This window comes from Corvus kubaryi, unplaced genomic scaffold, assembly GCF_017639235.1.
Source record: "Corvus kubaryi isolate FWS band 111438036 unplaced genomic scaffold, C.kubaryi_AGA036_p1.0 37387, whole genome shotgun sequence".
NCBI classification, from domain to species: Eukaryota; Metazoa; Chordata; class Aves; order Passeriformes; family Corvidae; genus Corvus; species Corvus kubaryi.
In genome coordinates, this window is record NW_024581129.1 from 10856493 (window position 1) to 10884326 (window position 27834).

At 43.0% G+C, this 27834-nt stretch overlaps 1 long non-coding RNA gene across 3 annotated transcripts in view; it reads right to left on the minus strand.

Annotated features, from left to right (window-relative positions):
* The window catches only part of LOC121669069, a 335683-nt gene that overhangs the window by 14254 nt on the left and 293595 nt on the right, over positions 1–27834 (minus strand). The gene's annotated exons all lie outside the window — the stretch shown is intronic.

A 27834-nucleotide genomic window follows, 5' to 3' on the forward strand; every position in this document is an offset into this window, starting at 1 on the left:
TGGAGAAGGACAGGAGCAGGGTGGCTGCTCCTGGAGAAGGACAGGAGTAGGGTGCCTGCTCTGCTCTGCTGGGACTGACACAGGGCTGGAGAGAGCCAGCTGCAGTGGAAAACAGAGTGACCCCCCCAACTCTTCCAGAGGCCACTGCTGTCCAGTCTGTGTCACAGCAGCAGCCTGTGGGCCACAGCAGGAAACTCATCAGGACAACTTCCCTGAGTGACTGGGAAGTTTCCACCTTCTCTGGGAAATGCTGGGTGCAGGAAAGCCTGCTGCAGGACTGGTCTGACTGGGGGCCACCAGCCCCAGTGTGCTGTGTCACCTGCTCTTATCCCCACTGAGGGCAGGAATGCAGAGATGTCCCCAGGTGCTGCTGGTATCAGCTCCTTGCCTCGCACAGGGTCACACTGCAGTAGCCACCAAGCACCACTGAAAGGCTGGGCAGGGACTCCTACCTCCCCTCCTGAGGGGGCTTCTAGCAAAAATACTGGAGATAACTTGGCTGAAGGCAATGCAGGTTTACAAAAAAATGGGGTGAAAAGCCTACAACACTTGAGAAGCTTTCAGTGGGTAGAAATTTAAATGTGGTCGCTGCTATAGGGCTGAGCAGAACTGAAAAACTCAGCAGAACTGTGACCCAAGGTGGCCTGGGGAGGAGCAGGGTCCACTTTTCAGGAGCAGAGTGACTGCAGGTCTGCAGCCCTTGTGTACTCACGACTCAGGCCAGCCAGGGTGGATAAGGGGTGAAGGTTACGTCCCTTTTGTCCTTTCTAACTTTCTCTGGGAGACATTTTAAATTTCAATGGGAATTCTTATTCTTAAAACTCAGACAGTACTGTCCTTGAAAGCTGGTAGACCTAATTATGAGAGGCTTAGAGGGATGGTGAATAGATCATCTTTGCTTCTTGAGTTAATCTTGATATATAATGCATGGCAAATATTGTCTTGTTTCTTTTAAAAACCGTCAGTGAGAGGAAATTCCAGAGACGGGAAATGCAATCTTTCAAAGGATTAAGAGAGAACTAACTAACATGAACCAGATCATTAGCTTTGTATTTTCTGTTCCACCTTCTGATGCCCATATTTCACTCATGAGGATGAGTTGGAATGACTCCAAAAACTAAGTGGAAATTAATTTCTCAAAGGCTGATCTGAAAGTTAAGATGCATTTCAAAATCACTTGCTTTACAGATCCCATCCATTTGCCCTGAAGAAAGAAAAAAAATAATGCTTTATGTAGCAACACAAAGTACAAGCTAAAATGAATATGGGCGAGGCACTGCAGGAAGCTCGGGGGGAGGCAGCCAGTGAACCAGGGCTGCTGTGAAATGGCACATCAGCCACTGGGAAGGTGTTTAACAGGTTTGAAAGAGATGCTTAAAGCAGAGAATTTCTTAAGGAAACTGGGAGGATGATGCGAAGAGGATTGTACACACTGTAATTGCCCCCGAAATTTTAAGATATCAGAATCAGGTTTTTGAGGAGACTCCCTATATCATGAAACCTACATTACAGAAAATTCAGAAAAAATCAAAGGTTTGATTTCATTTTCAGCATTATGTTCTCTAATACAGACCATTTAAGAAGCTATTTTCAAATTGAGACTAACATTGATAAAATGTTAAAGTTCTTTTCTTCCTCTAAAGCATGATTTTTATGATACATAAATTGCAATCTTTATAAAATAGTAAACCTATGGAAGATTTAATTACTGCAAGATTAATTTTTTTTGTGACAAGAAACCGCTTTGCAGAAGGTTCCACAGAGCTCTTTTGCAACTGGCTTTAACATAAGCAATTTCCATTGCAAACAAAAAAAGAGAGAGGTAATTAATTGGGTGTTCTACTGTGTTAGAAAGATTCTCTTCTGAACATATCTGAGCTCCAAATAAGCACAGTGTAACTGGCACAAAAGTAGGGCTGTTGTGAGATGTGATTCTAGGCTCAGCCTCAAATAATGTCCCTCATTTTAAGGCTGAGAAATAAAGGGTAAAACACTGGTGCTTTGAGTTATGAATACACTTCAGATCTTTGCTGAACTATGATATGAGACTAACGATGATAAATATTGTGAAAGTGATTAAAGCACGGTTGCATAGAAGGGCATTTGTATTATTAATATTAGGTAATTAAGGTCTTTGCATTCTTCCTAGCACAGGATAGGGAAGAAAGGATCAAGTACTGCAAATAAGGTATGAATTATTTAATCCTGACACTTTATACTGAGATTCACATTGCCAGTGAAAGTATGCCTTGGGGTAAATAAAATGCTGACTCTGCAGGAGGAAGTGTCAAAATCAGTGTGGATTTTAATAGCACTGGATGTTAGCACTGACATTTCAGCGTGACTGACTTGGGAGATGAGTTACCACGTGCCAATCTAACAGAGAAAAATGCCCACTAAATCAGAGCTAAAGACTGAGTGGGAGTGGCTGGTTCCTTCCTGCTTTGGGGAAGCCCCAGAGAGCAGGAAGGCCAGTTGGCCAAACTCTCTGGAGAAATTCTTTGCATCAGTGCAGAACTGAGGTTTCCAGAGCTGCTGTGTAAACTTCTTTCCTAAGGTTTAACCTAATTTGAAAAATAAAATGCAGTACCCATGAAAAAGCTCCCATTTTTTCCAGTCTTCAAATGGGTCTTTTCATCCAGTTCAACCTATTTGCACTGACTTAAAGCAGTAATTGCTAATGATTCTTTAGGTTCAGTGTTATTCTGGACAAATTATGGCAATTATCTAGATCACAAATATATGTAACACTCCTTGGTACTTTCTGTAATTGCCCTTGAAGTTCAAATGCCTGATGTTTAATATGGCCTATCCCATTAAGTATTGCTCCGAGTAAAGTCAATGGCAAAAGTCCCAGGGACCTCAGTGGTGAAGGTTCACAGCCTCAGATTTGGTTCATCTTAGTTCAGAGGGAGATTTTGTTTTCTTTTAATTCACTAGGTGGTAGCAGTGTACAAACTGTGTTGTGTGGGTTTGGGTTTTTTTTTTTCTACTTCTAATCAGACCTGCTTCAGGACCTTCCTTCAATTCCCAACCCATCATTTCTAAGTTTTGCACTGGGTTCTTGAGCAGAAAGGCAACAAAAGGTTTTAAACACCCTTCTGAAGGGCTGCCAAAACTTGTGCCATCCTGCAGATGTTTACTTGTGATGGCAGAAGTCACACTGCATTGGAAGAGTACATCTACTGCAGGTCAGAGAATGACATCAACATCTGAGGCTGAGCTTAAACACTTTCATCCAGCCAACATATGCAGAAAGAAGAGAGAGACATTAAATCTCCACTAGTTCTGTATCCCTCCCACCAGTTTTTACTGAATTCCCTGCTATGTGTCAGGCAATATGATTAAATGAATGTCCATTATTACTGCAGGCAGTCCTGGGAAAGTCACTGTGTTCAGCAAGGGAGAATCTAGCTGACAACAGGCAAGAGGACTTGCTTGGGCTGCTAAACTACTAATCTAGGTAGGGTTCTTGCTGAGTGTAATCCATATTTTTCAGCAGTGGATGTGCAGATTAATGAGAAGCTGTCATTTGAAACAGATGTTGCTGTTTTGTTCACTTTTATCATGCCTAATACACTGCACATTCTGGGATTAACCTCCTGATCTACGTGTTCCTACATGAGCATTAACCATTTCTTGGGAGAGAGGAAGGAAGAATTAAAAAAACCCGTGTGCAGTCTTTCTCCAGAAGCAAGAAATTGTTCTCAGACAGCCAGGTATAACCTGTGACATTTCACTTCTATCACTACCATGCTCTGTGACGGCCAGCCCTGAGTGGTGCTGAATTGGTGACAGCCAAATGTACCACTAAAAGGGCTCCTTCCTGCTGAAGTGCTCCTCACCTGTGTTCCCCTGGCTCCTCACCTACCACTGCCCACCCCTTCTCTCACAGTTTGCTCTACTGCTCACGATTTTCTGGGGCTGGGGTTTATCACAGAACCAGGTTTACCCAAGAACTAACTCCAGAGAAGGTGCTGTGCTGTTGTAGATTACCTCTAGTTTGGGATCACAGTTTACCAAGCACACAGGGGGCTCCTCTCCAGGGTTGTCTGGTCCTGCCTCTTTGTGTCTGAACAACCCTGGTCAGGCAGGCTGACTGTCTCACCTAGGGCAGCAACTCGAAACTAGATCAGTGGTTTTTAAAAATATGCAGCTCTACATTTCATCCCTAATGTTCTACTACAATAGATTAGGGATGGATGAATGATGGGAATTTGAAGGGGTCTATCAGAGAGCGAGTTTTAGCTTAAAAATGCATGATGCTAAGTAAGATGAAGATATTTATGTGCTGATAGATAATGGCCAGAAGTAGCAGAGATATGATGAATGCAATCCTCCAGTGAGCAGCAAGAACTAAATGTAGTTATCCAATATCTCTGTCTGATCCTAGCGGGATGCAGATAGGAGCCTTATCACTAACTAAAACAGAGTCCTGACTGAATCAGACAGGCTGACACTGGGATCACTTTGCAGAAGTTGCTCCATATAAAGCTTGCAGCAAATGTTATTTTCTGGTAGTACAATGAAATAAATCCAGGGGACATTTGCAGGAGAGCTTTCAGAATTCCTCCAGGCAATGACTGTGGAAGAGACACTGTAATGTAAGTACACTCTTGCTTCGTGCAAAGCATGGTGAGACAGGCAGAATTAACATTGATGGGAGAAAGAACACTCAGGTTTCATCAAGATGTTTAAATACCTGATGTCATTTTGCCAATTTGAGTGGTTGAGTGGCAGGAATATTCTGGGTTTTGTATGTTATTTTTGGCAGCAAATGAGATACTGAATTTTAAAATGCACATGCAAATGCAAAAAAAAAGGTCATTGTAAATAGATGCCATACCTTAATGAACTGCCCATTTTCTAAGTCTTTGTATAATACCTGGGGTAACATGAAACAATTTAATAGTCAGGGCCACAAAATAATCCTAAAATATATGATAGAGATGATGATAAAACAGTCAAGATCAGATTCCCATTTTCTTTTGGTCTTTGTTAGTTCATAATTGCTTGCAAAACTTTCAGAATGAAGGTCTCAATCTAAAAGTCCAGCCAGGAAATGATTCACACCTGGAAAGCAGAAAATAAAAGATACCAGTTCATGTTGCAAGCATGTGAATGAGAGGAAAGCAGAGTATGTGCTGATTCTGTGTCATCCTAATCCTACAGCTATCACTTAGGAATTAATAAAACATACATGGCTCTCTTGCAGCTCCATCCCTGCTGGCTGCTGCTCTGGTGATACATTGCAATAATATGCCAGTGATAATATTCCAGTAATAAATGATGGCAATATCCCATCAGATCCTCATCACTCCAGTGATGCACTGTGGCCATACATCAGCAGGCAATGGAGTTTAGGCATTAGTGGAAGAGGCAAATTTCGTTGTACATCCTCTGAACACAAGGTTTGACATAGTGCAGCACGTGGGTGTTGAGCAGAGACTGCATATGGAATGTGCACTGCAGAAATGGGCTCTTCTTACTCATTGAATACTTAAAATCTAAAGGGAATGTGAGTGTGCAAACCATCACAGAATAGGATCACAGGATCATTCAGGCTGGAGAAGACTCCTGAGACCATGCAGTGATGGAACTGCTTGGGAATCAGCTCTCCAGGTTTTCACCATCCTGCACTGCCATGTATGTGAGGTTGTTGGGTGATTGCCTCTTTGTAGTATTAATACAGCAAAATGATGTGTAGGGCCCTGGCATGATAGATCAGGTTCAGGAGGCTTTCAATTGAATTTGTGACTGCTTCTCAGCTTGTTCCTAAGACAGCGATTGCCGCCAGAGAGCTTGTAAACCATTTTGGGAGTGCCAACCAACTCTTCTGTAATAATGGTGTGATATTACACCTGATATACATGCAGATGGACAAGTAATTGAAGTGAAAAATCAGAGATATTTCTCATCCCTAATTATTTATTTCTTTAATTTGGCACCTGTCTTCGTGGGAAGCTTATACAGATGCAAGTCATCACAGCAGTGACATTTCCTCTGAAGCTTTCTCGGATGACATAATTCAGAGATAACTCTCCAGTGAGATTCCCCAAAAAACTGATGCATCCCAGCTCCCAAACAGTGATGTGAGTTTGAGGAGTCATGCTGAATCACCTGCCTACAAGCAGGTTTTAGCAGAAAGGAAGATTTTACCTTGGAAGCCAAAGCAGCAATACCAAGAGGGTTAAGGGAAGAGACTCCATTTTGGTTAGTAAAGTGCAGTTTCAGATGTTCATTTTTGATGACAACAGACCAGAGAATTAAGCTGTGCACTTTAAAGATTTTTCTTAGCCTTTCTGATACTGAATTTCTCCAGAGGAATTCAGTACCAGCTAGCTCTGTGATCAATAAGTATGCTATTGATGGGAAGTGAGGGAAGGACTTACAGAATCATTAAAGGTCAGCTGATTTGTCCCTAAAGCTCATATGCTCAGCATCTGTTTACATCTTAAGAGTCACAGACAGAGGCAGTGAAATTCACCTGGGAAAGAGGTTGGATTTTGTATGGCTGGCTGAAATTTGTATCCCCTAGCATTGAAGAACATTAATTTCTAGGGGCTGGTCATAAGCAATCAAATTAGTCACTTCTGCTTCCAGTGCTCCTTGATGTAAAACAAGTAAGATTGTTCTATTTGAGCTCAAATAAAAAACACAAGCCAAGTAAAGCATCACTCACAAAACTTGGAGCACTGCAGTTTCATCACCCAAAATGCTGCTACTGTAAATTTGGTTCAGCAACAAAGATTGCATCTTTTAGTACATTATAAATAAAATTTCCAGGATACTGTTGCAAGAGCCAATGCCACATGCTGTAAAAAAAGCAATTAGCAGAAAAGAAAGTGAGAAGAGGTGAGGATCTCCAAGTGGAATAGACATGCTGTAACCCTGCAGAGCATCTAGAGCCACAGGGGCAAACTGCAGGTCCTGCTGGGCTTGGAATGCTTTGTCTGCTTTATTTACTTCCAGGAGTGATAGTGGAACTATAGCCTGAGATGGGAAAATTATCCACCTTTAATATAAAGATTGCTAGTGATGAGAACTATCACAGCCTTCATTGAATTGTCCCTCTACTTAGGAAGCATCACAGTTAGCAGGCTGAAATATACGTCTGGAACGTACAAAATTTAGGTTGCCTGAAGTTGAAGCAATTTGGGTTCTACTACAGATTTCCTTGTTCAGCAGAGGTTTCTGCTTTCTGGTGGCTTTTACCTTTCCAGTTATTTACTCTACAGCCAACTTATTGTGTGCCTTTCTATTCTGTTTGACCTTTAGTACACCTATTGATTTATTTCCTTTTAAACTTTCTAAGTCCATAGTTTTATTTTGTCAGCTGTATAGTAATGTTTTACTGAAGCCTAAGTGTATTTATTAAATGCTCTTCCTAAGTGAACTAGGCTAATAATCTCTCTAAGATTACCTTGAACAGATATATTTTCCATCCTTGATCAGCATTAACAGTACCATACACCTTACAGTCTCTGTTAATTGAATTAAATATGAGCTTTTCCTTTGTTGTCCCATACTGAACTCAACCTGACAGGCTCTGTGTCTCAGCCATCTTGCCTGTACTTTTCAATGAATTAAGGAGGAACTAGCATTTTAAAGTTTTCTGGAATTCTCTCCTGCCCATGGGTTACTGAAAAATGAACATTACCTGCCAAAAAAGCTTCTCAGCCAGCTGTGTTAAAATTTCTCGATGCAAATTATCCAGAACTTCTGATTTAACTATGTCTAACTACAGTAGCTGTTGATTAATATCCTCTTTAGTTACAGTAGGAGTAGAAAGTATATTACCATCATCATCTAACAAATACTTCATCCTTTCCTCCAAATACAGAATAGAAATATTTATTGATCTTTTTATTCGCATTGTTGCTGAATAAAAAAGAAGTATCTGTTGTTTCTGTTTGGGAACAGACCTATTGGTCTCTTTCAAGTCGGTTTTTTTCCACTCCAGAAATATTTTGCAAAAACTGTTCCCTTATTAATGTTCTGAACAGCACATTTTTGTTTTTCTTGTCAATTATCTATCCTCTTTTACTATTGCATTTGTCTTTTTTGTCCTTATTGGTAAGGCTTACTTTTATGGCTGCATTCACTTCCTACTGCAGAGGTTTTTGATTTATTATGCTGAGCCTATTCTGTTGTGTTTTTATAGAGATACAGCCTTCTTTCTCCTGTTAAAATAAGATATCCTTAAGTTGTTCTTACAAAGCTCTCATATTTTCTGCCTTATTTCCTTCTTCCAGTTGATCTTGCTCATAATGCTTTTTGGCTGTAAAAAGCCAACTTTCTTAAGGCACCACTGTATTCTCTACTGGTTCAAACTTCATTTTCCTTGCATATAGCAATATTAGTTGAATTATTACCACTCATATGTCAATAATGAAGCCAAGACTGGTACTTGATGTAGATATTTCTCCTTTATTCAGGACCACATCAAAGCTAGGCAAAAATTACACATAAAACTGATTCATTCACTCCTAACACTGAAGTATTCCTTTCTGGGAAAGGTTCCTCATCTTTCCTCCGGGAAAGACCTGGTTGCAGAGTTAAACCAGGAGAAATGCCAGCCTCACCAGAGGAGTTTTATAGCTCCCTGTGGGATATGGCAAATCACTCCAGCTGGGCCTGGGCACAAATTCCCCCTCCCTCCTCCTTCCCCCATGGCAGGGTTCCCTGGCAGTCCCTGAAATGAGGACAGGCAGCTGTAAGCTGTCCTCTGCCAAGGCAAAGAACATTAACTCTCTTCTGATCACCCGTCTGATGGGGTCTGTAGGACTTAGGAAGGAATCATTCTCAACCCATGTGTTCTGCCCCAAGGTTGCCTGGTGTCAAGGGAAAGCTCTCCCCAGTGAATTCTGCACTGGGCTGGCTTCCAGTCTGTGCTAATGGTGGAGGTAAAGGACCAGAGTGTGGCTTTTTAGAAGGCTACAATTTGCATGTTTCTTTGGAGTTACTCACTCAGCTGCTGGCCAAGAGCACAACCTGCTTTAAGGATTTGTGTCTGTGTGGAGCAGGTTTGGGCTCTCACTCTTTTGAGGGAGAGAAAGAGCTGATGTTCCCTATTTCTCCCTCTCCTTATGGTCCAATATTATGCTCTCAAAACAAAACCCCTGTTCAGTCTTGGACCCTGAACTAAAACATCTCCACACTGTTTTCTTCCCTTGCACTTTACTCATAGCTGCTGTAATTGAAGCTGGTTAATGTGCAGTGGCTTCGTTAGGTGGTTAACAGATCCAATTAGGGCTGAGTTCAATATCTGTTCTGTTGCTTTGCAAGGACAAAACTGGCTTACATCTTAACTGATTAGAGGGAAAAAAAAAATCTTTCAGCAACTCTTTCCCAGTGCATCATCTCCTCTGTCTCTGGAAGAGACTGGGTTTATGTGTGTGTCTCCAGCAGGTGATCAGCAAGGCCAGCACAGAGAGGGACTGCTCAGTCCCTTCACTGTGGGACCCTGAGTCCTGCCACTCCTGGGTCACACACCAATCCCTCCCAGCCCCTGCTGGGCTGAAGGAACACAGGTTTCCTGGCCCTTTGCTGTGGCTCAGTGGTCCCTAGAGCAGCCCCTAGGTCCCCTCTGTGCTCCCCTCTCTGTGGTGCTGCTGGAGCTGAGCACAGCGGGGTCCTTGTCTGCTCACTCTGCAAAGCTGGAACATCCCATTCCACTCAAAGTGTGGAGTCAGGCTGAGCATCCAAATATGTCAAAAGTATTAACAAAGCTTCTGTATAGCTGGTCTTCCCCCTCTTCAGCCAAAAAAAAAAAAAAAAAAAATTCCTTCTATTTTGGAGCTTAGGCTCTAGGCTTAAGTAGTACATATACATGAACTTTCACCATGTGATTCTGTGTTTTATAAAACCATGGCAAAGAAAATATACGGATTGCTTGCCAGATTCCTCCCCCTCAGTCCTGCTTCTGACACTAGGAGCTTGTTGTAGAGCCAGGAATATTCCATCCCTACAGCTAGGCTATGACAGTAGCTTGCTTTTGTGATTGCAAGTGAGCCATAAAAGAAAAAAACCCCAAAAAACCCAGGAAGAGTTACAGCAAATTAATAAGTCTGTTTTGCTGAATATGTTATTTCTATTAAAATTTTAAAAGAGTTTTAAGTGACAGTAAATGTGGTCTTATTTTAGAATGGTTTCCATAACACTACACAACAGTTGCCAATGGCACTTATGCCTTGTTGTGCATACACGCAGTTATTTAGCTGACAACAGTGTTTAAGCTATTAAACAAGATAATATTACAACTGTTATGCAATGGTAAAGCTCTCACTTGAAAGAAGTATTTGGGGTTTTAAGCTGAAAGTTGACTTTTTTTCCATATTCATTTATATTTGCTTTATTAGAAATGTATAATTTAATGTAATATTCAAGGCCCTTAGGGTATACACTCAGTTACCTATAAAACATTCATGCACATTGAACACTTTTTTGGTGCCAGTTCTGAGCTTTGTACATCTGCTGTACAATACTGAGTATTCTAACTAACAACATGCCTTAATTGAGTTTAGGTGTTCAAGTCATTTATTTAAATTTAGTAGTGTGAATAATTTATTTCAATTTACATTTTAATTATTTTACCCACTTTTTTGGGAGTAACCTCATTTTCTAGCTTCTAAAAAAATAATCGGCATATGTTTACTGCAGCAACATTCACACTTACTAAATTCTCTGAGAAGTTTAGTTCCAAACTGAGAAATACTAATGAATTATTCATTCCCCAGGCACTTGCTGGAGTTGAATTAGGATGTCCAGCTCTAAAAGAGACGTGGCCTTCTAGAACCCAGCATTCCCTAAAGCTCCCTAAGGCTTGCTCCTCTGCTATGGCAAGTTGGACAAAGCTGGATTTAAGTATGGTAAAATATGAATATTTCTGCAGTCAATGTGGATTTATATGTTTCTTTTATTATCATTCTTTTATGCTATTATTTATTACCTGTAATTCACCAGTTTATTGGGACATCATGGAGCTCCTTGTGCTCTCTTCCCCGTCTAAGTAATAGACAGTGAAGGTCTGAGACAGGCATTCCATTTCCAGCTGGTGCTCACTGTATTTAGGGGTCTCACAGGTGAGGAAATGGAACACAAGCATCTCATCTGTGGCTCCCTCAGACATTCACCAGTGTGCCCAGAGCTCCAGTGGGATTGCTTGTGAGTCTGCTGGGAGAACTGTAAGGAAGTCCAAGCTCTAAGGACTTATCTGAAAAATCTGCTTGCTTTAAATGTGGGCCTGATTTTAGAGGGGTTTAAGTTCTACAAACATACCCAGTGTCTGAATCCAGCTCTTACAGAACATCTTTCTCATTGGCATCTGCCTGTATAGGCTTCAAAGTGTTAACAGGAGAAACACTGTCCCCATTTTGTAGTTTTATAAACCAGAAAAAGATGCCTTCAACAAAGAGCAATGAAAACCACTCAGCATTAAACATGTGAGGAGTTTTCCTTTAGTGGCTAAGTCAATCTGCCACCACTGCTGTGTGCAGGCTTGCATCTACATGTGCACCTCTGTCTCTCAGCTTTGTCTCCATTTTTATAATGATCTTTTCCAAACACCATGTAAACACAAGCAAAAATATATGCATTGTTTCCAGCCTGGATGTCTTTACTCCTTGGATTTCTGCATATAGCTATATTCATATTATTCAGCACTGTCTCTTAGACTCATGCATACCTTTTCACATGCACAAGTGTGCCCTGAGATGTTACAATCTCTTTTGCCTGTCGATCTATAGCTATATAAATGTTTCTCTAGGTAATAAATCTCACCACATTTTACTTTAAAATGTAATTTTTTTCAAATTCACTTTTACTGCTAATGTCCTGTCCATAAATGAACATCTTGAGAATGGAAAGTGCTAAGCTGGAAATATTTTTAATAATAAAAATCTTTAGCCACAACAAACTACAAGTATATCTTTGTTTTGAATATCAAGGGAGATGCTACTCAAAGTAAGCCTTTTTTTTTCAGCTGTAAAAACCCCTTCAGCTGAGCTGAAGTTGGGTGCAGAGGTCTGAAGAGAAGCAGTGACCCAGGGAGTTGTGATTCAGCTGTGGTGACAATCATTTTGGCCAAGACCATGAACTGGAGCTTTCCAGAGCTAAATCCCCGGTCTGCAGCACCAACCAAGGTCGTGTCAGTGCTGCTGAGAGCTGTGCCACAGGGACTTCCCTGCTGACCAGGCAGCTGCTCCAGAGGGGACACAAAACTCCTGTTGAACGTGGTGAGTTTTCCGCTGGGGAAGGTCTGATGTGTGGTGTTGGGGGTGCGGCGGATGCTCAGGCTGTTTTCCCTGCATCACAGTCTGCAAATTCCAGCTGAAGGAACTGATTAGTTCAGCAGATGGTTAAATACCTTGTTGAACCAGAGCCATCTCCCATGGCTGCACTTGGGGAAATAACTTGGGGAATGATTGTGACAAGCACAAGGCTGTGGGCTCCTGAGGAGTGAGGTGCCCCAGAGCCACGTGCAGGCGGGGTGAGGACAGGGACAGGCTGGATGGGGAGCCCCTGGCTGGGGCTGGGGTGCAACTGCCCCAGGCACTGGGACACAAGGAGGGGGCTTCAGGTGCCAGGGCTGCAGGGCTGGTTTGGAACCAACAGGCAGCAAAGCAAGAGCATCCCGGGAGGCATCACACCAGGAAATGAGCTACAGGGACCACGAGATGCTGCAGATTCATGGCATTACAAAATCTATCCCCCATAACTAACTATTAACTATTCATTCCTCAGTCTACACTCTCACTAACACAGGAAGTTTCCTCATTCAGACCCTCACAAACCCTGTCCTAAAACACAGTGGATTTTGTAGTAATGCTGGTGTGCAGTAAAAAGCTACTGGCAAGCTTTGGTGAATATGAAGTGTACACAGCTAGCTGTGCTACAAACCTGCACGTGGCCTGGAAGTAATAAAATTAAAATAATTTTTGGACAACATGACCTTTATTTTGAAGGTCATGAGTGAAAGACCTTCCTAAAAGCTAGGCAGAATATAAGGAAAGGGTGGGAATCAGGTGTTGAAAAGAAAAAAAAGAAAAAGAAAAAGAAACACTCTTTATTTCACACAATATATTTATAATTTATTTTAAAAATGGTTCAAATTTTTAGGTATTTTGTAGGCAGCTCGGAGACTAATAGTTCTCTGTCCTGCTGTACTCACTATCCAATACTGCACATATGCAATAAATTTGCAAGAGGGAAGATTGAGAGTGATGGACATAACTGAAAACAATTTTGGCCTTGTTTGACTGTGAAAGGCTTTTCAGGGGCAGATTTATTTGAGAAAGGGACTTATTTGAAGGCTCTGAACCTACCCCCTCTCCTCACCTTTGTGCTAGAGGCACAGTGGATATGCTGGCAGAAGTCTCATGCCATACTTTCCCCCTAAGCCTCCACTGCTGGAAACAGGATATTAAATGCTTGGCAATAAAGCAGTTTCTACTTGTTGTTCAGTAACCTTGTAGCCTTCAGCTCTGCTCGAAAATCTTACAGGAGCCGAGTACCCAAGCAGGAATCAATGATTTGTATCAGGGAGGTAGGAGGACATTAAAGATACACCGGAGGAAACAAAGAAAGAGGCCAATCTTGGAGCAGCCAAATGGGTAGAGACCCATCAGTTCAACTCCTAACCCTCATTACTTGTGCCTTCCCGTTGCTGAATTTATTCTTACATGTTTCTTGCCAGCCCCTCTTCTGGCACTGCAGGCTGGCTTTTAACTTGATGAGTGGATTTTGAGCTCAGGCTCTGCTGGGCGGGGAGTGGAGGCTGGGGAGGGAGATGAGGCAGGTGGGGAAATAGTGCTGCTTCTCCATCTGGGCTCTGGTGGCCCCTCGGGCAGGACACCTCTCAGTCATGGGAGAGGGTTTCTAAGCACTACTAGAGCTGAGGAAAGCACATGTTTCTTCCCACACCTTCATTATTAGTCCACCCCCTTATTGAGGGCTTGTGACGTCCAGGAGGAGCTGTGCTGCTGCTCCTGATGGGAGAGAGGGAGGCAGCAGGTGAGGGGCAGAGAGTGAGGCTGGGTGAGTGCTGAGCTGCAGGTGAAGGTGTTTGCAGGTCTCTCAGGTTCTTCTGTTCTTCTGGACAGGGGCAGCACCACTGCATGGCTTGCTACTCCTCCCCTCTGGCTCAGCCATTTCTAATGGTCCTCCCCTGCCTTCTCTATTCCTTCCTCATCTTTTAACAAAAGATGTCCAGACTTCTGTTAAACCTGTAATACCCAGAGAGCTGTCCCTGCAGAATGAGCTCTGCCCCTTGGCCTCTGCTTTTCACTGAGTGTTCAAAGCTGCGGTACAGACTTGGATGCTGGCCAGTTAGCTCTCATTGTACATAACATCCCAGTGGGCTTGGGGGTCAATCCTCACACAGACAGAACAATTCTCCTTTTCAGGGGCACAGTCTTCTGTAGCTCTTCCTGAGCTGACTGAGCCTGCTCACACAGGGACTGTCCTTTGAGCAGCCAGGTGAGGTTGGGACTGGGATGCCTGGAGGGTCTGTCAGGTATATTTGGCAAGTGAGGAGGCCCAGGTTGTGAGTACAGGAATCAAAATACATTTCAAAGTCTGCTGTGAAGGAAACAGTCAGGTTTGGGACTGCCAGGTGTGCCTGGTGCTGCTGCTTGGGCAGAGGGAGAGCAGTGGGGCTCAGGACATGGACATGACTCTGGCTGCAGGGCTGCAAGGCAATGAAGTGTATGTGTGTTTTGCTTTTCCTCTGAACTACATAACCCACTGAGAAGTCTTCAGGGAGTCTCACTGTTTACAGATTCTGGGTCAGGGAAGAACTACCCCGTTTTTTTTCTGAATGCAGTGGATCCAGTGAGTGAGAACAGTTTGTTCAGGAGGATATTACACCCAGGATGCCTTTCTGGAAGGGCAGAGGAGAGCAAGCTGAGAGACTGCAATTCCAAACTGGAAGAAAGAGAAGGTCCAGGACTGCATTCTGGTCTCTGAGAGCTCACAGCAGAGAGCTGTGAGGACATTGAGCCATGATGATTTGGGGACCACCATGATGCAGAACTCTGAAGGGCTGAATCTGGTCCCAGTTACTGCAGTGCAAACCCGGAACAGCCTGTTAAACCTGACATGTGGTGGAGAACCAACGGGAGCTCATCCAGCCTCCATGTGCAGTCAGCCTTCCACCTCTCCCTGAATCCACTGGGTGAAGCTTTTCCATACTCCTGCACATGCAGAGCTGTCCCCCAGCCCTTCTGCATCTGAAGGGCCACCAAAGGGTGCTGGTGGCTCATTCTGCTGTCTGAACAGAGCATCCCTCACCTGGCCTCTCAATATTGATCTGAAATGACCACTCATTCTCATGTATGACCATAAAATCCATCTGGAATGCTAGATTCTTCCCAATTAAATGCCAAGCTTCCAGATTAGTCCAAGCGTAATATAAGCATCGTTAACTAATTCTGAGCATCCGCATTCTCCTGGCCCTAGCAGAAGGCTGGAGAGAGGATCAGTGCTGCTAAACCCCTCTGCTGTTCTCTCCTAAGAAAAGCCACAGTTTTCAGCCCCATCTCGCATTATTGCCATTGTTCCTTTAGGGGTTGATGTTAATGACAACTGAAAGAGCTTAATGAGCATGTGCCTTGAATAAGCTCTTTATACACCTTATAAAATAATTACTTTTTATTGAAAATTCCACAGGGCCAAGCTCACAGAAGCAGTCAGGGGTGCCAATTTAATAGGATATGGTACAGTGCTTTACTCAAATAAGGCTGGATCCGTCAGAAGTTCACCTTCATGTCCACAAAGGACAGCAGGGCCTCGCTGAGCACAGGGCTGCGGGTTACCTGCTGTTATCCACCCTGAGACACTGGGGAAAGGCAGTTCAACTCAAGGATCACAAAACACCTCTAAAATGGATCGGTGTTGTATGGCAAGAGGAATAGGATTTGTGTTCTAACAGCACGAAGACCCCTGGTGATCCCTGATGAAAGGTGGCTTGTCAATAGCCTGTTAAACATCCTTTAAATAGGGATGGTAAGCTCCTTTTCCTGGTCTTGTTCCCATCCAGCACAGATCAAAATTGTTGACCTATTAAGGAAAGAAAGATATTCCCAAAGGAATGCCTTGCAGTGTCTTCTGGGATGCAATGGGGCCTCTGCCTTTAACAGCACAGAGCAGTGGCAGCTCTTAATGGGACTATAGAAAGTTCTTAAATAGGAAGGAATGACAAAGATCCCATTGAATCTGGGTAGGGTAAGTTTCTCATCATGTAAGCATTTTGTCAGGGGGAAATGGCTGAATGACTCACAGGTAAATTGTTTGTAATACATTTCATTGGAAAATTAAAATTTGTAAATTTATTTTTCATCTTCAAGCAAAATGCTTCCACATCTATCATTGAGAAAATATGCTTTGAGTCTGCACAGAATAAAAGAAATTACAAATTAAATACTCCCAAAATGTGCTTTGAATGTTATAAAACACATTTTCTGGATGAAATTTAAATCCTTGTGAATACTTTTTCAACCAGAGCCAGTTTTTAAATAATATATTATTTATATTGCAAAAATGCTTAAGGATCTCATAATTTCAAGACCAGACCCTTCAACAAAATGTGGTTTTTTTACTAATGGGCCTATGAAAACTTCTTTCAAAATATTTACTAAGTGTGTGCAAGACCTGTGTATCAGAGCCTGCAAGGACCAGGGTGCCAGTGAGCATCCTTGCTGCCCATGTCTCTCAAGGCAGGGAGTCTGCAGCTACTGATGAGATCTGAGCTGCAGCCTGGACATAAAAAACAAGAGAAGCCTTCAGCATCCAGATCCCAAACTCCTTTGCTGGCAAAATTCTGAATTTTGTATTAACATGAAGTCAATGCAGACAATTAGAGGATGCTTCAGAAATGTGAAAGTCTGGTGTATTTTTTTTGTCTTATGGTTTCTGAGTCCTTACAGGAGACTATTGCTGTGTTTTCCAGTTTTTCCTTTGTAACTGTGGAGGTTAACAGTGTATTTTAAAATGTCATATGCCTGAATAATTACCAAATTCCTACTACTCCTATGACATTTCCAGGCTCCTGTCCGTGGCTGTTCATTCCTACCCAGCCAACCAGAGCTTCTGAGCCTGCAGCTGAGGAAGACTCCCTATATAATTGCTTAAGCTCTTGGCACAAGCACAGGGTGGGATGAAAGCAGGGAATTTCCCAGTCTGGGTCAACTGCAAGGAGAACAGAGTGGTTTTCATCTTGTGAAGATGCATTTCTGGAGGTTTCATCAACCCCTCTTATGCAGCATGTTGTGGGACCATCACAATTCACTGCAAGCTTCTCCCCAGCCACAGTGCTGTGGTTGTCAGGAGGAATCCACCCCTGACGGGAGAGAAATGTCCAGCACAGTCACACATTTTGCCCAGAGCAAGTGCTAGTTGTGCCTACAAGGTAAAATAAACAGCAGAGTAGGTGGTGAGAAGTTAAAAAGGTGAAAAGAAGAAAGGTTAGAGAAAAAAAAGCAGTTTGAGCAAAGCAAGGCCCAAGCACTTCCCATGTGTTACTCCTACAGTTTACAACAGGGAGCCAAAACAAACCAGGGGAGGATACTGAGGATGTCACCCATACACAGGGACATCTGCCATGGGCAGTCACTCATGGACCACCAAGGTGGAGCTGTGTACAGGCTCAGTTAGGCTCTGAAGCCAGCCCCTCCAAAAGTGGTGCCTGTGTGTGCTCAGTGCCAGGGGTTACACCCTGGTGTCTGTCTGCAGTTTCTGCTTGGGAGCTCTATGAAATAATTTCATTAGGCAGGTGTGAGGTGTGAGGGAAATGTACAGCGTAATCCTGTATAACAAAATCATCATCACATTTTGATTCCCCTGCCCATCACCTTCCACATTTATCTTCAGAGACCTCTTAATGAAACAGCTGCTTAGATTTAATCAAACAACAGCATTATATAAACAATTTCTTTTGTTTTGTGCGCTGAACAGGGCATCCATCTTCAAAAGCTTTTCTGCCAGAGCTGGCCTGGCTGCCCCTTGACTTGTCTCTACTCCAATTACGACTCCAGTTTAGCTGATTAATTTGTAGCCACTGGCAAACATGCACAGTTGGCAGGACATCATTCCATTTCAGTGACAAGCGCTATAAAAAGATCATTATTTTCATTAGCATAAATAACTGCATGTTGATAGAACTCTGGTTTCTGAAAATAGGTTAAAGTCTTAACTGTCTTTATTCATTACCCAGATATAATTGGAAGTAAAATTATCACATAAGTGAACAATAAGCTATCAGTGTATAATGCTTAATGACTGCACTCAGTCCAGTAATAGTCTGGAATGATTTTTTTTTTCTTAAAATGAGAATTTTTTTGTAAATGCCTATATGGACACACACTAATTTTTTACAAAACCATACATATTTGATGGTATATAAGAAAAGTCAGTGAAAGAAACAGTCACACTCAAACGAATATATTTTCTCCTCCAATTCCTAGGGCATACAGATATTATTTTTCCAGTCACTGGCCCAGGTTGGATGCTTTGAAAGCTTTTCTGGCTGCAACCTACAAGTCAATCATGTTCCTAAGAGTTTTTCCCTTACTGGGTCTTTAAGAGTTGATATTGTTTAACGTGGCCCTGTGAGAGGAAAGGCTTAATTTTGTGCCCTCCTCTTTTCTCCACCACCATGACACCTGGTACATGCCAAGACACCAACAATAATAAAAGAAAGCAGCAATAATAAGAAGCAGTGTTTGAAAGGTAGCACTTCCAATAGGTTTAGTGCCTTAGCCCAACTTAGCAGCTCTTCAAATGAAAAAGTGTATTAATACACAGGATGTGACCATCTGGATGGTTTTAACTCACTGTCCTAAAGGGAAGGTTTGAAATGAGATTTCTGCTTTTAGCTCTTAGGGAGTATTTGGTTTTATTTCACTCAGAAGGATCCACAAAGTTTATAAATATATATACACATGTATACTACACACAGAGCCCTGTCTGTAGGAGTGGTCTAGGGTAAACACCAGCAAGTGTTGGCCATGCATGAATTTTAGTCGCTGTACTGCCAATATGTGTTTATGGTTCTGAGAAGAACAGCCCTTCAAAGATACCACTGCTCTTTTTTTTACTTAATTCAGTACTGATAATATTAGTGGTAAAATAATTTTTTCTTTGCATTATACAGCAAAACAAAAAATGGGCACTGCATGGAAGAACAAGAGAGGCTTTTCAAAAATTTTTTTTACCACCAAGAAACCTTGCCACTGCTTTGAAATGTTGCCCAGAGCATTTTTGTGCCCAGGTAGTCTATGTCTTTCTGTCTGTGTCAGAGGATGACTTTGAAAATTAGCTGGTTTATATAACAGAGAAGAGCCAAGGGTAATAAAAAAGAGAGCAAATGATTGCCTTAATATTGAATATTTTCCAGGAAAAAAAATGTAAAGGAGTGAAAGATAAAAACAAGATTTGGACTCCTGACATGCACTGCATTCCCACAGTTCCTCATAGGTGCCCCCAACCTCCCAGGCAGAGCCTTGCCCTCCTCCTGGGGCTGGATGGAGAGAACTGAAGAACCTCCCATGTTGTCAAAGGATAACCAAACTGAAAATGTCTTGCAAAATGCTGTGTAATATTTGCTGAAATTTCAGGCCCAGAATGGGCTGCAGGAGAGAGGAGGGTGGCAGGTCTGACAGTGCTGGTGAACACCTGGGTTGGGTATGGAATGATGTGTTTGGATGCTAAAATGGATTGTTTGAAACAGATTTTGAGCTCACTCTTGTGAAATGCTTATTTTGCAACAAATACTCATAAACCAACGATAAAGACACATTGAAACACGCTTTTACTTTGTCAGAAATAAGAAAAAAGAAAAAAAGAAAGAAACAAGCAGGAGAACCCTCTGACTTCATCCTATAGAGCACAAAGACGTCTGGGAAATGCCACTTAGGAGCAGTGATTTAGGAAGCCTCGGTGTTTACTGATGGTAGCAGGAGCCAGAACTGCAGCAAACTGTGGTTACCTTTTGGGGAAGGAAGAAGAGGTTAAGGGTTGTTTGTAGTAGACAACGACTTGCAGAGAGAAGCAAACAGTTTTGTTTGCTTGTTTTAAGTTACTGCAAATCACCTTTGAAGGGTAAATAAATAGTGTTTTGGACATCAGTATTTGGGGTGTTCCTGAATAGGATGCATTATATGAACAGGACGAAAGGCCTACAGAAGTCAGACGTTAGGTAGAATAAGAGCTTGCCTATTTCATCTCTAGAGAAAACTGGATATTTAAAATGCAATGCAAGTGCTGGAAAATTGTGGCCTTTTAGAATAATGCCATTGTGTTTCTGAAAAGCTGCACAGTTCACCTGGTTTGTATGGACACTGGAGAGGAGCTCTGTGCAGAGCAAGCACTGCAGGGTACAGCAGTCAGGGTGCCTGCCTGCCAGGTCAGCTCTAAATGTGCTCCACCATCCTTTAGGGAAGTGCTGCTTTCCCAGTGGCAGCAAGCTGGCAAACAACAGCTTGCCTGAATTTACTTAATGAAACAAAAAGACACTCTTTATTTTAGAGTGCTAGGCACCTCTGGGTTTTGGTAAATATGAAAATTCGTTTATCTGAACTATCAGTTATAAATGGCTTTAAAATACCAATTATCATGCATGGAAAAAAAAAGAAACCAGAATAGCTTCTTACAAAAGACAAAAATCATCATCTTGCATTTAATGGACTTCAAGACCATTTACCTGGAATAGAGGCTGCAATGTCTTATTAAATTCTCTAACTGGCCAATGTACCCTCAGAAGCTCCATCCACAGGCAGGCTTAGCCGCTGGCTTGGCCAGTCTATAGCAAGTGACAGTAGGGCTGTGTGTGCTCAAACACCAGGCAAGCACACGCTGCTTGAGCCCATGCTTGAGATGGGTTTTTTCCCTTCGAATGATTATTTCTGTTACACCATCACTATCGCAGGGATTGTCCCAGAAAGCACAACAAAAGCAGGTGGTTTTCCTCACAAGAATCACTGCTGAGGACCCATTCTGATGTCCTAGTCCTCTGCTGAGCAGAAAATGCTTGTGCTTGCATTTTCTTCAGCTGTTACTGTCCTGGCTGCCAACATGGCTAAACTCATGATGGATAAGGCTCAGTGCTGCAAGATGCTGCTTGGAGCGAACGATCCAAATGCTTTAAGAGGCATCCATGCTGTTCTTCAGCTATCACTGTTGGCTGCCCTCCAGTAGCCTTATCTGGCTAATCTAATACTGCAGAAACAAAACCGTAGAGATTAAAGTAAAAAAGCAATGTGTGTGGGCATGCTTGTGTAAAAGCACTGAGTGGGGAGAACACATTTTTAATGTAATGCAGGTGACCTGGAATATTTTCCATTCCTGTATCCACTTCCCTATATATCATACAGCATATTTAAAAACTTTTTAGCTTTTTGAGCATGGATTTTTGGGCTGAAGGATCACAATGAAGCTTTATAGCCCTTTCTTATAAAGTGTGGCATTTCTGACATTATTTGATGCGCAAGAGCAACTGCATTAGTCAAAGGCTACGCTTGAATAGTTATCACTTTAAGCCCATGCCCTGGGCATATTGTATTCGGTTCCCTCATTATTTCCAGCCCTGCAGGTTATACCAAGAGTTGCTATTAGTAGTTTACAATCATAAAATGAAGGTAGTCACTTTCTATAAGGGTCAAGTTTTCCTCCTAGGTGTGGGCAGACTTCATTCCGCAGCTCGGGTGGACAGGCAGTGCCCCATTCCAAGCCTTGTGGCTCCCAGTTGTTTTGTGTACAGCTTTGGTACAGCTCTACCTTTTGGGTCCAAGACTCACTTGGACAGCTCTGTGTCTCTCGATGATGCAGCCATCAGCCTGCTCACCTTACACCAGCTCCTACCTTTACCAAACACAGTCCGGAGTAACTGCAGAGTGTTTGGGTCAAAGTCATGGGGATTGCACATTCCCGTAAGAGAAGACCATTCTGAGCATGAAATGAAAAAGAAAAGAACAGGAAGCACTATCCTCATTTAAGCCACGTCTGGGGGAGCTTTGTGGCTGCACTGTAGCACATGGACATGTTTCCACACCACGCCTGTCAGTTGTTAATCCTTCGTTGCAAAAGCAGTCACTTTTGCTAAAGCAGTCTTTCACAGGGGTGTCTCACATCTGGTCACCACTAATCAGCGGAAGGGAAGCCATCAGTTTAATGATAAGATGATAGGATGAAATCTTAATGCATCTCATTGATGGTGCTTTGCTGCAGGGGCCCAGGAAAAAGCTTTGTCTGTGTGTGTTGTCTACTTTCAATAGCGCTTTCAAGCCTGGCCTTTAAATGTGGCACCTTTCCCTATAAATCCCTACGTTAACTGCAGTCCTAACCAGCACTTATAAAAGAGTAACATCACAACTACATCCCAAATAATTTCTTGTCGTCTTAAATTGTAACAGAGTTTCAGCAATACATAAAGAAGATTTTAATCAGGTATTTTCTTGGAAGCTTTCTGAGGAAACACCAGGCTCCAAGAAGCCTCAGGTCTGTGGCATGAAATCTTAAAACCACAACAATCTTTTTTTGACCCTGCCTTTTTACAGTAGTATGTTAAGAAAAAATAAAGTATCCAAATTGCAAAATATTCCCCTGCATAAATTTTTTTTCTGAGAAAAATGTAAAAAAAATGTGATGTGATGATGGGTGTTAACCATGCCATTTGAAGAGTTTAAATGCAGGGTATCAGATGATAAATGGACTATCAGGATGATATAGTTAACATATTTATTTAGAGATAACTTTCTAAAAGGTATATATAGTCTACAGATATGTCTAGTACACACAGAGGTAGTCAGTGGAGATACCCGAGGGGTTTTCTTTCTAATGTTTATTGTTCGGTAAAGCTTCTTATTCAAAGCACTGCCAGTTTTTGAACAGTTAAGGCAAGGCTACAAATTTTGATCATTTTCTAAGCTGCTGTTACAGTGGCCAAATGGGTCAACAGGTGATTTACCACAGGTGATTTACCACATCATTGTCTGTCTTCTGCTGCAGTGCCTGTCCTGTCTGAAAGGCACATTGTTTATGCTGAGGACACTTCAGCCTGCTGGGAATGGGGACTTGGCCCCAACACCGCCTGCACGGATGGAACCGTGCTGTGAAGTGCAATCCCTTCCCTACAGGCTGTAAAGCCCAGGTCTCACAAAGCTGCTCTTCAAAGGCCAGGAATCCCCAAACTGGGGCCTGCATTGATCGGTGCTAACAGTGAGAAAGGAGCAGAGCATCCACATTTCAATATTCCTTTGGTTTTCTAATGGACTGATGGGGAGAGGAGCCAAAGCAGTGTGGGGCCCTGCCCCTGCCCGTGTGCATGGGAGAGGAGAAACCCAGACCAGCCACGCTGCACAATGGCCCAGGAGCAGAAACATGATGTATGAGCACTCTGCTCGTTTGCACAAGGCAGCAGTGGAACACTAACTTGTTTCCATGGCAACCTGAAAAAGAATTACAGCTTTAAAACTGACTGAATGGTAGCCCCATGAAAAAGTAAAGGGCAGACCATATCTTTCTAAAATATAATTTAGTACTAAGTCACCTGAACAGTATTAGCTAAAAGGATTTCAGCTCTAGACTTGGGAAGTGACCCATTTGGGATACGGAGTGTTAGGTTTTTCTAATGGTGTGCCTGAGATCTGAAGGGCCTGGCGGACACACCGTGGTGTACAGCATAAAAGAAGAGGAAAATACCTTTATGCCTGAAATCTCTTACTGGAAAAACAAGAAATTATAGAGAGTGGAGGGGAGTGGAATAATCTGATAGGAAACAGGCACTTTTGTAAAGACATGGGAACACATGTGTTGAGTGCCTGATACAAAAATACCTGGGGAAAGAAGGGGAAATCTGGTGAAAATTAAACAATCCCTAGGTTGAATAGGGGGAAGCTTCTAAATTTAGCCTGGAGACATGTCCAGTTAGACTAGGAGGCCAGAGTCTGCCTCTAGCATGATGCATTATCCTGCCCTCTGAACACTGCTCAAATCTAATCCTGAAGTCCCTAAGCATTTCAGAAAGTTTTTTAACAGAAAAAACTCCCATTAACTGCAGCAAGAGTTGAGAAAAATGCTCAAGATTTGGTCTTCTCTGTGAAATCAGGGCTGAGGAGAGGGGAAGGGGACAGTAATTTGTACATGCGCGATGATATTTTTTACACAATAATAGTTAAAAGAAAAAAATCAAATTTATTATGGTTGAAAAATTTTGGAAAGCAGGAATCTAAATTTACTGTCAGACAGTTTTCTTTGCAAACAAATAAAAATTACATCCCAGCAAAGTCCCACATCCATCAGTCACAGAGAGCACTAACCAACATTTGGAAAGTGGTTGGAACAATGCAGAGAGGCAGATCTGGAGCTCAGATAACTGCACTGTTCAGGGTTTCGTCAGTTAAATCTCATTGCAAATTACAGAAAACCTTATTTTACCAAGAAATATGGCCAGTACAGTATTGAGAACAGTGTCATGTCATAAAAATAGACTTCTCTCAGGAGTAGAGGCCATTCAGCTCCTCCCAAGCCAAACGTGACTGTGTGAGTTGTGCTGAAATCTGGGTGCCCCTGCTCTCTCTCAGTGGTTTACAAAAAGCAGCTGTCTGTAAAAACTCATTAAAAAGACTTGTTCAAAAAATAAGTACAAGAATTGACCTTGCTTTCTAGAAATGGCCACAAGAAGGAATTATTTCTGTGTTTGGGTAAATGAGACCTTCGATCTGCAGGCCCTTTTTTCCTTTTCCCAGCAGAAGCCTGCAAAAACCCATTGCTTTTGAGTCTTAGCAACACCAGTGTCCTGATTCTCAAGAATGATCAACACTGTTAATCCCTTAGACTGGGATTTTCAAAAGAATCTCAAAAGAAAACCCCCAGTGAAAGAAATAAGCACTCTTGGCACCCTGGCCATTCCTGTCTGTGGGCCCCAGCAGGGGAGAAGCCCAAGGCTGGAGCTGAGTCCCCATTGTGCAGGATACCTTTGCCCTCTTCTGGGAACACTCTCTTAAAACATCATATTAAGGTATAGGTTGAAACAAATCACAAGTGTGTTTAATAACGTATAAAACAGCTTAGTAAAATTGTCATGAAAATTTAAAAGCTTGGGCAAAAACCCTACACCTCTGCCATTTATACTGATGACAATGATAATGAAAAAAATAATGATGTTTTAACTCACCCATCAAAAAAATTTATTCACCCTGAGAGAGTAGAAATGTGCAAAGCTGGTGGAAAGATATACTTACCTTGAATTTATAAACTGTTCCTCAGATAAAGAAATACAGGATGAGGAGTCACCTCATTTACATTCATTCATTCACCCTTGGCCGTTTTTTCAGCCAAGTGGATGCAAATTCTTTGAAGCCATTAGAGCTGATAAGAGAGAAGCCCTAAACCTGAGCCTGGTGTCACTGTCCACACATCCAAGGCAATGGTGATTCCCTGTGCACCCCGACTGCCAGGGAACACCCTGGGCACCCCCACAGCAGTCTCTAGGCACCCACTGCAGCCCATCCAGTGCCTGAAGTGTGAAGGAAGGTGTCAGGACCAGAGGTAAGAAATATTTCCGTGTGGGAGTGGTATGGCTGCCTTACATAAGACTGCTTAACAATCTTTCTGCTTAATATTAGATGAACAATTTTCCTCACTTCAGTAGCTGCATGGCAGATGAAATACTAGAAATTAGGTGATAATTACTAATCTGAGAAGGCAGTTCCAATGCACATGTTTCTTGCTGGTTGATGTCCAGAGAAGTTCCATATCCTGAACTAGAGATTTTCCATCAGTTGGGTGTAAAACATATATAAAACCCAACCAAACAAAAAAAGAGATTATTTACCCTTGAATTCACATGCTGAAAGACCCTGCAGGAACAAAAGGCAGCAGGGGAATCAAGCAATAAGGGTTGTGGTGAGGAGATCAATTTCACAAGGAAGATGTTTCTATTTTGGAATTGTTTCATATCACAGGAGAGGCCCAAGCTGGTCAACTTGCCTGGACACAGCAGAGCAGAAGTGATACTTGAGCAGGCCATAAAGAAGAAAGCTTGGCTGGATAGGGCACTTCTCTTTTAAAGGGCAAAGCACAGGCATTTGCAATCAAAGCACACACATGGGCATTCAGCCTGAGATTTACTGAAGACAGAGGTGTAATGAAAAAAAGAGAGAGGACACACTGAGCTGTGTGTGGCTCAGTTTTGTGGACAGTCACAGCTTCAGGAAATGGAGGTATGAGTAAGGACTTTGGGGAAGGTTGCTGTGCTCCAAGACATATCCCTCCAAGTGTTTATGTCTGCCCGTTCCTAGCTGCAGAAAAAGCAAAATGAAACTCTTCTTCTGTGACCTTGTCTGGCACTAGCCCCTGAGCTCACCTGGCTGCCAGAAGTATGCTTCAATGTAAACAGACACACATATTTAGCATTTAGCCACATCAGGCCTAAATTTGAGCTTTTTATCCCTGTGGTATGGTGAACTTAGGCAATTTGCCACTGCAAAGAATGAGAATCCCACCAGCAAATTGCTCCTCGCAGCGCCCAGCAGCAGACCTTGTAAATGACTATGATTGAATTTATTCTAAATTAATTCAGAAGCGTGTGGGATTTTAAGACAGAAGAACTGATCACTGTGCAGTTAATTGGGCCTGCCCTCTTAGCCCCATGCCCTGTCAGCCCAGCTAAGCAGCTGTCCCAGCAAAGGGAGTGGGGACGCCGAGGAGGCCAGCAAAGAGCCCTGACAAGAATTTAAATGAAATCAAATTGTCAAATTCTTTGCTCCATTGCTTTTGTTGGGGTTAGGTCTGCAGAGAGCTTGAACCAAATGCCAAACACAAGCAGAAGAGCAAGCCCAACTTGTGTGGCATTTCCCCTTTGCCATCTCGGGATGCTCCTGCTCTGGGCTCCCTGGGAAGCAGCCTGCAGGTGCTCAGCTCTGCGCTGTGGAGTCACTGGCAAAATGTGTCTGCTCTTACCTCTGCTGGGGGTTCTCTCAACAACAGAGCTTTGGGGTCCATTGACCCTGCTGGGAATGAGGACTGAGCAGAGCAAACCACCCTCAGCATCCTCCTCTCCCGTGCCCGGTGCCTCCTGGCCGCTCACACGCTGCAAGCTGGGGGCTGCTGGGTGTTGGGAAAGAGATCCCTAATGACAAAGAACTCCTGCAAATCCCACAGAACTGCTGGGGTGTGACAGACGGAGCAGCACCGAGGTGTGCACGGCAGGAAAGCATCAGGCATTTGGGAATGCTGGCTGTCAGAGAGACGAGTGCTCGGGCAGGGGAGCTCTGCCAGCCCCCCAGGGGCTGTGGTGCTTTATGTGCTCTGCACTCCTGTAACGACCTGCCCAGCAGAGCCTTTAAAACAAATTATGGATGATAAAGCAAGAATCCAAGGTAAATTTTCAGAGCTGATGAGTGAAAAACAGCTCACATCTTTATGTGCCGGCTGAGCACATTTAGGGGAGAGCCACTGGGGTGCAATAAACATGATTCCACATGGTGTCACTTTTAAGAGTAAAACTTCATAATCCTTGGCAAATTCTGCATCCTAAAAAGCAGGGTTTAAAAAGTTACCACATGCTGAAACACTTCCTCCCTCCAGGAGGCCATTTCTGCTCAGGTAACTCCTCTGGCGGGGGGCTTTGGCTGAGCCACTCTCACCTGCTGCGTGAGGACAGCGAGAGTGGGGCAGGGTGGGCAGCCAGGAGGGCGAGACAGGGCTGCATGGAGCTGGCCCACAGGCCAGCACCCAGCCCTGCAGGGCTGCCACCCCACTCTGGGCTCCCTGGCTTGGGGGGCACCATAAGTGCAGTCCCATTGTGAGCCGTACTCACGCGGCTCTTGGCTACTGACT